Source organism: Panthera tigris, chromosome D3 (genome assembly GCF_018350195.1).
Source record: "Panthera tigris isolate Pti1 chromosome D3, P.tigris_Pti1_mat1.1, whole genome shotgun sequence".
Classification (NCBI taxonomy): Eukaryota; Metazoa; Chordata; class Mammalia; order Carnivora; family Felidae; genus Panthera; species Panthera tigris.
Window position 1 is genome coordinate 25,331,792 of NC_056671.1, and position 12,144 is coordinate 25,343,935.

Sequence of the window (12,144 nt, forward strand, 5' to 3'; positions counted from 1 at the left end):
AGGTCCGAAATGTCCGTGGGCCGGAGACCCTCCTTCGTCCTCAGCCACAAACCACCTCGTTCCCTGGGAGTGGCTGCCGGGCCCCACGGTCTCCGGAACGAAGTGAGGGGGACACCTGGTCTGGGGGTGTGTGTGGGCGGGCCCACGTCAGCAGCAAGAAGTGCTGTGCGAGCAGCCCTGCTGGTGGGGCCCGGGTGCTGGCTTCTCCGAGGAGCTGGCAGTGAAGGTTGGTTAAGCGAACTCCAAACGTGTGGGGAAAGTGAGGCCGGGGAGGGTCCCTGCAGAAGGGGCGTATGTGAAGACCTTGGTAGGAAGGGAGGCACTTCCGTGAGTAACAGGCGGGTGGTTTCCCAAGTGGGGGTGTAACGGGCACTTGATTTTCCCCTCCTCCCACGTCTGCTCGGGGCTGCTTTGGGGGTTCCTCCCTAGTTCCATTCTCAGCCCCGTGGGGGTAGCGCAGAGCTCACCCTCCACTCCAGGGAGGCCCCTGAGAGGCTTTAACCCGTCAGCCTTTTCCACCCCCAGGGCATAGTGATTGGCTCAGGGGTAGATTACGGGGATCCCATCAAGAGCCAATGAGATCCGAGGAGGTGTTTCTTGGGTTTCCAGGAAGGAGACACTTCTCTCTCCTACTTGAGATTGAGGACTAAGGAAGTAATAGCTGGGTTGGAGGTGGCCACATTGCTACCAAGTCAAGAGACCCTGAAACTTCTGGGTGTCTTCTAGGGGGCGCACAGTACCTTGGAGCTACTAGATGTGGCTGAGGGAGAGAGAGAGAGGTGAGAGAGAAGCAGGCACCCCAGAAGGCAGAAGAACTGGGACCTTGGAGACCTTGAGTTGCTGGATCAAGCCTTGCCTGAAAGCAGCCATCCCTAGATACTTCAATACGGAAGTTCATAAATTTCTTTGTGTTCTTCAAGAGAAGGGCAAGATTTATTGAAGTAGAGCTTACTTACAGTCAAGTTCACGTTCTTCAGCGTACAGGTCTATGCATATTGACAAACACAGAGAGTCCTGTAGTTTCTACCATCACTGGGATGTAGTACCGTTCCGTCGTTCCACTCCCCCCACCACATTCCCTCATATCTTGCTTCTCCATTTTTTTCCCCCTTAAGGACAATTTGAATTTGGTTTTCTGTGATGCCCATAGCAAGAGTCCCACCTGGTAAAAGGCCATCCCAAGGACCAAGTCCCCAGGATCACCTTCTTTTCTCACCAGTCCTTCTCACCACCCCCCCTGCAAAGGTGGACCGAATGCTCACGATGCACTGTGGTGGCCACTGGCCCTCATTCCTACGTCTTTCTCCAGCAGCCACCTTGGGCATCCCCATTTGGGTTTGGAGCAGACAGTACCACACGAATCACAAAATCTGCTACGGAGGGCGGTGGGCAGAAATGTGGACCCCTCAGTCCCCACTCAACGGGCTCCTGGAGGCCCCGGGGCGTTTCCCGAGCCTGGGAATGGGGAGCAGGGGCAGATCCACAGCACGGATCATTAAGATCCTACCGCTGGTGAGAGGTTGATGTTTTGCAACCGCTTCCCTCACAAGGGAGCTGACCTTTCTGTGCTCAATAAACTGGCCGCTGCGAAAGAGCAGGTTCCCCGGTGGCCGGGTACCCAAAGACAAGGTGACAATGGCATTTCTGGCGGGAGGCAGCAGGTGGAGGAGAGGGGAGAAGGGGGCTGGGGGCTGGGAAGCCTGGGTTCTGATCCTGACCCGCTATGTGGCTTGGGGGCAATCACTCTCCGAAGGTTTCTGTACTTCATGGGCACCTGCTGTGTGCCAGGCACCTTGACGATGGATGTTGTTGTCACTGTGCAAAAGGACTCATAGATACTGACTCTCAGGGCTGGAGGGGACCCTGTAAGTCCCCTCTGGTTGTAGCATGGGGGAAACTGAGTCCCAAGGAGAGGACCACCCCTTTAAGGCTGCGCCACGCTCGATGGCTTGCAAAGCCCTCCCTGAGCCACTGTGACCATGAGCTCCCCACATGCTGAGATTAGATCTGGATTAGATCTGGATTAGATCCAAGACACTGCTTGGACCTGTCACCTGCAAAGGTCAAATCCAGGTTTACCTCCTCCCGCGGCAGCTGCTCTGGGGTCTGACAGCACCCGGACACCCTCCTTCTGCCTGGCGGGGACCCAGAGGTCAGGGAGCCGGACAGACCGGGATTCTGGTGCCGGTGGGTTGTGGGATCCCGCCCTTGACCTCAAGATCGGGGTAAGGAGCCACACATCGTGACCGTGAGGTTAAGCCTGCGGTGGCCCTGAGTGTCTGAAGGGCAGTGAGGCGAGACTAGGACCCGGCAGTGAACTGGTGATTCGCTGGGTCAGGGATGGGGCCCAAGAACGTGGAGGGGGGCGGGGAGGCTGATGCTGCCGGTCCGGGGACCACACTTTGAGAGCCAAGGAGCTTAGATGAACCCAGATCCCTCAAGGGCAGCATGCTGAGCGGCTTCTTCGATGTTCTGCCGTGCCCGCTCACCACCCCCACGATCCACGAGCCCCAGTGAGCTTTCGGAGGGCCTGGCTAACCCAGAAGCGGGGCCCAAAAGCCTCAAACTGAGAGCTCTGCAGCGATGACGTTGGCCTCTTCAGCAAATACAATGCTGCACAGGTAAGAAAATGACTTAGCGCTTCGGGGATCAATACTCCCGCGACGAACTGGAGGCCAGTGCTCAGGGTGGCGGTGGGGGTCGGGGTGACAGCTCCCCGAAGCCTCTGCACCCCCCACCCCCACACCAGGCTGCGGGCCCCGCACAGCTCCTGCCAGGCTGCCCTGATCTATCGGCTCTCCCCCGGGAACCTCCCAACTGCCCGTTGGTAAACAAAGCCTTTATTTCCCAGGCCGGTGGGGAAAAATTTCAGGCCTTTATAATTAAGTGTCCCGGTGAAGGGCAGCTGCCGAATTCTGGCGCTGGGTGCCCGTCAGGCGGGTGATGGATGGTAACAACACATCATTCCGGTGGCAGCCCGGCTTTGAGCTATGGGGGTCGTATATCACGGCACGGCCGTCTGGTCTCACCATGCTCGGGCGCGAGAAGCGGGGCTCTGGCTGGGGTGGGGGCGAAGAGGGGCCCGGGCTGGCCTGGCGGGGGGGGTGCCTCCCTTAACCGAGGAGGCCGGGGGACAGAGCCGGCTGGCGGGTGTCCCCATGCCTAGTCTGTCCTGCCTCCCTCACTCTTCTCTTACCCTGTAGCGTCACTCCGGGAGAAACCCAGAAGCCACGCTTGCTTCCTGCCTTTTCCTTCCTCCGTCCGTCCGTGCAACCCTTCCGCTGCTTTCCTGTTGATTTTGTCCCTAAAGGGCTCTGGAATTCATCTGCCTTCCTGCACCTGACAGACAGCATCCACACCCCAGCCACCACCTCTCCCTCTCTTGCTCTGTCCTCCCCTGTGGGTGGGATGCCACCCTCCCCACCCCTGGCCCCTGCAAGTGGCCCCGCCGACTTGCTGGGGTCACTGGAATGAAGCCACGGCGTGGCACTTCCCACGTCCAAGGCTCAAGAAGCCTGGCAGCTTTCCCTCGTGCTTTGCCGTCGTCATGAGGAGGACGTGTCCACGCGAGCCCTCTGGTCCCGCGAGGAGGATGAGGGACAGGTAGGGAAGAGCCGCTCCCACGCCCTGTGTAGGGCAAAGCGCCTCCAGCCCCCAGCGGGCCCCAGGCCGTGTGAACCGTAATCACAGACGGGAGTTCTTCTGCATCACCGAGTTTAGGCCTGGATTGTCACGCAGCAGCAGCTAACTGATACATAAGAGCCCACAGCCCTGCCCGCTTTCGGCCCCTCCGACCTCTCCAGCCTCATCTGTGCCATTCTCCTCTGTCATTATTGCTTTTCCCGGCCTCAGGGCCTTTGCTCATGCAGCACCCCCCTCCACCACCTGCAAAGCTTTTTCATGGTTCTCTTCTTCCTACCCTTGGGTCTCAGTATAAACGTCATCTCCTTGGAGACACCTGTGACCCGCCCCCCTCCCCCATTAAAAGTAGGTTTCCTGACTCATGACATTCGCTAATTCACTCCCTTGTTTAGGTCCTTCGTGAAACCTAAAAACTTTTTGAAGCAATTATTTTCTTTTTCTCTCCTCACTATTCTCCCCACCCCTCCCCTCCCTGTTTCTTCCTCTCTGTCTCCTTTTTTTTAAAAAAATTTTTTTAATGTTTATTTATTTTTGAGACAGAGAGAGACAGAGCATGAATGGGGGAGGGTCAGAGAGAGAGAGGGAGACACAGAATCTGAAACAGGCTCCAGGCTCTGAGCTGTCAGCACAGAGCCTGACGTGGGGCTCAAACTCACGGACCATGAGATCATGACCTGAGCAGAAGTCGGCTGCTTAACCGACTGAGCCACCCAGGTACCCCTCTCTGTCTCCTTCTCTGCGCTGCAGGCTTTATGATGGCAAGGGCCGGGTCTTAGGGCTTCTCTTTCTCACAGATGTGTCCCCGGCACTGAGATGCGTGTCTGGACACAGTGGGTGCTCAGTCGGTACGCGTTGACCCTATGTCGACCGGATGTCTCGCGGTGCGTACGGGACGGCACTGGGCTGGGACCCAGGCCTTTGTGACTTTCCGTCAGCCCCTGCTTTTGGCTGCCAAAGGCTTCATGCGTGCGTTAATGCTCTGTGACGGGAAGGCTGGGGTTGCTGGTGGAGGCACACCCAGACCGAGGGGCCATCAGCCGTGGGCCCCACCAGGCAGGGCAGGGACACATGCCTGTCGTGTCCCCCTTGTGTTTCTGGAGCTCACTCCATGCCTGGCCCAGAATGGTCTCCAACTATTGTTGGATCAGCAGATGAAAAAAAAAGGTTCTAGCTCAGGGCTTAGACGGACCTCAAGGGGCTTGTGAACCTTTGAAATGGTGAGCCCACGACAGAGGACACAGCCCTAGGAGGGGCTGTGTCTCAAGACAGATCCCTCCTGAGCTTCACAACTTTAATCAAGCCTCTTTCCTGAAGACCTTTTCAGAGCCTTTAATATGTTAATGTACACTGGGACTCCTGGAGGGGATTGCGAATTTCTTGTTCCTTAGCGGTACTTAACCAGGGGACCCTCCAATCAGGGACTGTTTTGTGGCATTCCTGTTCCACAGGACACATTGACTTGGAATAAGCTCACACCTACTGCCTTCACTGGCCAAATCCAGTCCTCAGATGTTTTTCATTTGGTCATTGTAGGGTTGGAAAAGTCAGCAACTCTTAAAAAAACATCTCAACGTCCAGCTTCTCTCAGAGAACTAAGAAGCGGGCCTTCTGGGTCCATATTCCTACATGGAAATAACCAGCTGGAGCTGAATAAACTCCTACAGGCAGGGCTGTACCCCACTTTGCCACAGTCCACACTGCTCCCTACTGCCTTTCGCTCTGTCCTCTTTATGCGCTTTCCCTTCCTTGTTTGGCCCCAGGCCTCCTGCGCGTGTTACCTGTGGCCCAGAATGTCGCGTGCAGCCCCCAGCAAGCTGGCCCTTGTCCCGGAGGGGAATCTCCTTGGCGCATTTCCTACAAAAAGGAGGGAGCCCAAGGGACGGCCTCAGGAAAGGGTCTCCCGGGCACACGAGATGGTTGTGATGGCAACTCCACCCTGGGCAGGACAAAGGGAAGGAGAGATGAAAGGAGCAGCTCAGATTTCTTGCCAGAGGTCTTTGGGCCGTGGGGGAGTAGGGGGTGAAAGGGGGCGGTGGGCGGATGGGGAGGTAGGTGGGAGGGGATGGGGCCTGAGACCAGCTCACATCTCCCCAGCAGCTAATAGTTTTGCCTCCTTTCCTGCCCGAGAGGTCAGATCTCGGATGCTAGGAGTCGAGCTGCGGGGAGTCCTGGGGGGCTGGGGCTGGCCCAGGGCGACCGCCAGCTTGGGGGCCGGGGGGCTAGCAAAACACTGGACACAAGGCTTTGAATCAGATTCCGGGGTCTGCATGGCCAGAAATTCTAAGCGCCAGAGGAATAGTGTTACCGTTATTATTTCTGAATCCCCGTGGGTGGTTGCGGCCTAGGCCGTGTGACCCATGCCACAGCCCATGAGGCAGACACCGCAACGTCCTTGATTTTACAGATCAACACAGGCACAGGGAGGCAAGGCAATTGGCCTTAGGACTTGAACCCAGGCGGCTCTCCCCCCACCGCCCCGAGCCCCACAAGGCGCCCCGGAAATGAGAGACATTCATTTTCGACAAAGTGCCTTCTGGTTCTCCCTCCCAGGGAACCATCCTAAGTGCGGTGAGGACCGTAGGAGGTCAGGGGACAATCCCATCTCGGAGGGCTGGGGGGGCCAGGAGGGGTGGTCCCATGGAGCGGACAGAGCTAGGTCTCCTGACCCCACCCAGTACCTCTGGGAGGGAGACCCAGAATCTTCTGAGGGAGGGCTATGCCTTCCGGGGGCCAGGACCAGTCCGCTTTCGCTACAACTCACCGGCTGTGCCCACTTCGTGGATGCAGAAACTGAGGCAAGGTAAGCGGTATGAGGTCTCACAGTAGAGCAGAGACTCACCCCCCAAGAAGCCTGACGCTGAGCCAGCCGCTCAGGCCACCGTGCCCCACAGCCTGGCCTGAGGAGGGAGCCGTGGCTGTCCCCGCACAGAAAACTACACCCCCAACCTCTCCCCCAGTGAAAACCACCGTGTGATGCCTCAAGTGTGCTCCAACCCCCTGAAGGCCCCACATGGCTTAGCCGTGGCTGCCTCACTCTCCTCCACCCAGCAGTGCTCCCTCCTCTCTGTCTGATGGCCCAACAATCCATCTGTCAAGAGCCAGGTCAAATGTCCCTTTGGCTCTGCAGCCTTCCGTGACCTTCCCCGAGGCTGGACGAGCTCATGCTCTCCCAGAAGCCTTCCCTGCAGCCCTCTTTCCACAGGCTCAGTTGCTGCTAAGTTGCCTCGTGTCTCTACCATTCCGCCCCGCCCCCACGGTGACAGCACATTTCCTTCTGGGCCAGGAGCCCCACTGGGCACCAGCCAGGTCTGTCCTGTCCCTGTCACCCCCTGCACATATCTTCCACATCCTCCATGAGAGGGAGGGGGTAGGTGGGGGGAGTCCCTGCTGAGGCCCCCCTCGGGGCTGTGTCTCAGCCGGGCTGGGGGTGACTCAGTGAATGGCTGCCCTGTCTGAGCTGCCTGTCGCCCCTCGCCCCCGGGGCCATGCGGTCATGTCCTGTGCAGGGCTTAGGTAATAGGGTGGCGGGTGGTGGAGCGGGGACCCCAGCAAGGCTGGCCTGGCCTGGCTGCAGGATGAGCCGACTTTTCCAGGCCCCGCCGAGCGTGCATTACTCCCACCGTCTGCCCCCACTGCCAAGGCAAACACGGGGTCTCTTCTCTTTAGGGGATCTGGCTGTCGACACTGGGGTCAGGAGGCACCACACAGGGCTCCCTCTACCTGGCCTGTGGGGAGTTAACCCTTTGCCCCTCACCCTGGCCTCAGGCCTGAGATGCCGCAGAAGGGCGGTTGAGGCCGGGTGACTCAGTTTCCCCCAGAGCCCCACAAAGCGTCTGGGTCCCCGACGGGGTCATGGTGCAAAGACTGGACTTTGTGTTTCTGAGGGCGTCACTTGCCCTACCTCCTTGCCTGACAGGTGGGGAAACTGAGACCAAAAAAGAGAAGGCAGCCTTGTGCGGGAAACAGGCACAGAGAGGCTAAGGCACCCGTTGGAGGTCGCACAGCTAATCCATAGTGGCTCAAAGATTTGCTCCCCGACAGCCTGGCTCCTGAGTTGGGGCCTTCCCGGTTGCCTCTGCTTCCTGCCCCGTGCCCTTCCCAGCTTAGTCCTGGTCCTCTCTGACCTCAGGCTCTTCACCTGTCAAGTGGGGATAAGAATCCCTGCCCTCCCTGTCTTGCAAGAGAAGAGCGGAGGGCGGGGGGCTCTCATGAAGGGAAGGCAGGGTGTAAGCTACAAAGGATTGTGGGCCAGGCTCTGGAGGGCTTTGCTGCTCATTTACGTGCACAGGGGACGCTGTTTGTCCAAGTGTTACCTTCACACTCTAGTTGGTGTGTGAATCTTCGGGGGGGGGGGGTCTTTACACCCCCCTGAGCCCCCCGGAGCCACCCCCAGAGCCACCTCAGGAGCCAGATCCACTTTAGAGCCTCGGAATCCTCCCACCAGCCGTGCGTGTGGGACTCTGACTGTCTCTACTCGCGGAAGCCCAGAAAGAACTGTTGGGGGTGTTTCAGAAGAGAGGAAGGCCGGGGGCACCTGGGGAGCACCGATTTCCGGCAGGAGGACCTTTGAGGCGGGAGGGGGGAGACACAGGCAGGAACGGAGGGAGTCGTCTTGGTCCAGCAGGCCTGTGAGTTGGAACAGAAGTTTGTTGTGGGGGACCGGGGGCAGTGAGTTGAAGGACCCGCCGGGGACGTGACAGCCTCCGCTCTCGACACTGGGGCTCACCGGTGTCTAGACAGCCAGGCCGGGCCCCAGGCCGCGTCCCCGGTGCGGGGGAACGGGGATAAAACACCTGCCGGGACGCCTCCGGAGCAGCCACAGGCCGGGCCTCACCTGCCACGGGGCCTTTTCATCGTTTCCAATCTGGAGAATTTCGCTGGAGGGAGTTAAGGCGGCTCCTTCGTCCTGGGTGGGTTTCGAGTCCCAGGAGGAGCCTGGGACTTCCCCTCCAAGGCACGACGAGTCACCTGATACAGGTGGACGGGCCTGACACCCAGGAAACGTCGCTTACAGTCCCTCCCCGGTTTCTGCTCGCTTGTCCCTCCGCACGCACCCCGCATTTGCTGCCTGTGGGGCCCCGGGAGCTGAGGCCTCGCTGGCTGCCCCAGTCCGGGGGACCCCACCGCCGCCCCCCCAACGAATTTGTTCACTGTGACAGGTTATTTTCTGTCTTAGAGTTCGCACATTCCATCTGCCCTGGCTCAGTTCCTGCCCTTTGTGGGGAGAGAGGCAAGCTTTCTTTTCCCCATTTAAGTTTTTAAGGAAACCTCCCTTCCTTCCATCTTCTCTATAGGGAGGGATGTGCCTGACCCATCTTTAAAGGGAGGGGCCGGGGCACTTGGCCAAAGAGCCTCCAGGAGAAGAAGGAATCTGCCGGCTGGGGTGTTGGATGATGCCAGGAGGTCAGTGGCTGACTCAGTTTCCCCTCTGGAAAGGGCATTTCGACACAGTGCTCTCTGAGTTTCTTTCTGTTTGAGTCACTTTATGGTCAAGGTTGCTTTGTCAGCCACCCCTCCTTCCAGGTCAGGGTTTCTCCCTGCCCCCCATGGGTACCCATAGCCCCTCAGCCCCCTGTTAGCCCCCGCTGCTGACCTTCCACCCGCGTCCGTCGTCGGCATCTGGGAGCAGCTGCTCTGTGCCGTCACCATGCAGGACTTTCTCACCCTTGGTCCCCATCTTAGTGGATCGTCCAACCCCAGGGGACACATCCTCGTTGGAGCCGAGGCAACCGAGGCACAGAGAGGTGAGGCCAGCTGTCCAAGGTCACCCAGCCCTCCATGGCCAAGCCTAGACTCACACCAGGATGCCCCCAGTCCAGGACTGCTCCCCTCAGGCGGATGGAAAATCCTCAGCTTTATTCACAATGTTCATTGGTTCCCGACCCAGTTCCCAGTTTTGGGGCCAAACTCGACTAACCAAACCAACCAAAAAGAAAAAAAGAGATCTTTTGGCGAAACCTCCCCACTCCGTTCCTTCCTCGAGACCTGGGGATTCTTTTTTTTTTTTTTTTTTTTTTTTTGGCATATCTGCAGGAGGTGGGGGCCCAGCAAGGGAGGAGCGTTCACCCTTCGACTCTTTGTGGCCAACTCCGGGGAGCGTTTCTGAGGCCGGCTGCTTTGGAGGCCCCTGGTGCCCCCGCCGCAGCCCCCTCCCCAGGTCTCCTGGCAGGGCCGAGGGGGGCCTGGGCGCTTGTCAATGCATCTTAGCAATCGGAATGTGCCCTCTGACCCCGCCTTCGCCTCCCCGTGAGTTTCAGAGAAGGTTCTTTTTTCCAAACCGCTGCCCCTCGGCCTTCTGGAAACAAATGGAGTTTGATTCAGTCTGTGTGTGGCTTGAAAAGCCGCTGTTTGGGGGGTTACTTAAAAAAAAAGTCTTTGGAACCCCTGCAATGTTTGAAGGACTTTTATTTTTCGGCGGGGAGCATCCAACTGGTGCTGGGAATGTGCCCCGTGAGAGGGAAGAGGGGTCCGGCCCATCTGGGGGACCAGGAGGCCGGGGGCTGAGCGGTCCACCTGATAGCCCCAGATTGGGTTTCTTACCGATTTTTCATTAGATTCCGAGTCTCTGCAGCGGGGCTCCCTCGGGGGCTGGAAAGCCCTGGTGACTTAGAAGGTCAGAGGCTACATTTTCTGGAACATGCCAAAGCCTTGGAAGGAGTGCTTGAGCCAGAGAGGAAGGAAGGGGCCGGGAGAGCTGCCTGAGAGCTAGCTGGAGAGAAGAGTCCAAGCAAGTTGGTTCTTCCCCCCCCTTCCTGGACGAGAAGTTTCTTCAGCAGGGAAGGAGGCTCCCTCGGCTTCCCATGGCTTCCCATCAAGGCGTACTTGACCTGGGTCCCTCCTAGCTGCGTACTGTTTCTTGAGAGCTCCGCGAGCTAAATGGGTAAGGGGCTGAGTCTGCTCTTTTCCAGGCTCTGTCTCTGTGTGGCTTCAGCAAAGGGGGTCCCACGTGTGCCTCATTTTCATCATGGGAAACCGGGGCCCGACTACCTTTATTCGAGATCAGGGTTCAGCCAACTCATTCCGTAAAGGGCCAGACAGTACCGATCTTAGGTCGTGCAGCCTCTGTGCCACGTAACTCTGCCATGGACCTGGAAAGGAGTCACGGGCAGTGTGTAACAGAATGAGTGCGGCTGTGTCCCAACACGTCTTTATTTTCAAAGACCAGTGAGGGGTCGGATTTGGCCCATGGCGGGCTGTGGTTTGCCAACCCCAGTGGAGATTCTCGGGGGAGGGTCCTTGGAGTCGCCACGTCAGGAGCCCCACGTGAGAGCCCGGCGGGGCCAAAGATGGCGGACAGTCAAGGAAAGCTGGGCGCTGGAGTCCGACAGGTCTGGGTTCTCGTCCTGTCTCGGAAGCACGCCTGCTGTGTGGTCTTGGGTAAGTCGCTTCACCTCTCTGAGCCCCAGTCCCCCATTTGTAAAATGCAGGCAACCTGTCTACAGGGTTGGCTGTTGGAATGACAACTTAGCAACGCCTGGTGCGTGGAGAGCCCTCGACAAACATCAGCCCATGTTTTATCTGTACTAGAAAGACAGCATTTCCCCACCCAGCCCCTTGGATCCATGGTGAACAAGAGGGAGAAGATCAAACACTTCCTGTCTCTCAACCCACGTTTGAATCCCGACTGGGCGACTGTGGGCAACACACTTCACCTCTCTGAGCCTCGGACTCTTTCATCTCTGGAACGGGGCTCATCATTCCTAACTTTCAACATCTTCGCACGGAAAAGGAGCGAAAAGAAGAAGCCCCTCCCCCTCTGCCACATGCAGCCCCGTTTACTATGGTGGATCCCCGGGGGGCGCCACCTGGCGGCTCCGAATCAGCAGACCCCAAGCATAGCTGTGGCTTCTCGACTCTGCTGCTAGCCTGCCTCCCCCTCTGTCTTCCTCATCTCGGTGAAGGGCACCGCCATCTGCCCAGTGGCTCAGCCAGACCCCTAGGAGTGGCCCCGAACGTTCCTCCCATCCATCCACATCCCAGCTGCACTAGCTGTTGGCCAACATGGCCGCCATGATGGCCGCAGGGCTCTTCTCATGCTCGCTGCTTCTCCCGTTGGCAGGTGGGGTCGTCGACCCTGCCCTTGATGCTGGCCTCCGCCTTGTGACTCCTTTTGCCAATAGAATGTAGTGGAAGTGACTGTGGGGGTCCTGGGCTTAGGCCTCAAGAGGCCCAACAGCTCTCACTTTCATCCCTGTGCTGCTGTGGAAGGAAGCTGGAGAGACATGGCGCCTAGTGGGGACTCAGATGCCCCAGGCATGTGAGCGGAGTCTTCTGGAACTTTCCAGCCCAGCCCAGCTCCAGGCTGAAAAGCAGTCCCATGAGCGGGCCCCTGTGACACCATGAGGAGCAGGGACAGCAGAATCACGAGCCACAGAATCACGAGCAATGAAAGGGTTACCGTGTAAGCCACTACGTTTTGGGTGCTTGGTTACACACAACAGGCAATGGAACCCCACCCACCTGTCAAAGATCCCTCCACCACATTTTCCAGAATCTTCCAGG

General features: G+C 58.3%; 1 long non-coding RNA gene across 1 annotated transcript; it reads left to right on the plus strand.

Annotated features, from left to right (window-relative positions):
- Positions 1–1,705: 1,705 nt before the first annotated feature.
- On the plus strand, positions 1,706–4,000 carry LOC122232677. The gene is made up of 2 exons (XR_006210065.1): positions 1,706–2,621; positions 3,204–4,000. It is a non-coding gene; the product is annotated as an uncharacterized LOC122232677 (long non-coding RNA).
- Positions 4,001–12,144: the final 8,144 nt, after the last annotated feature.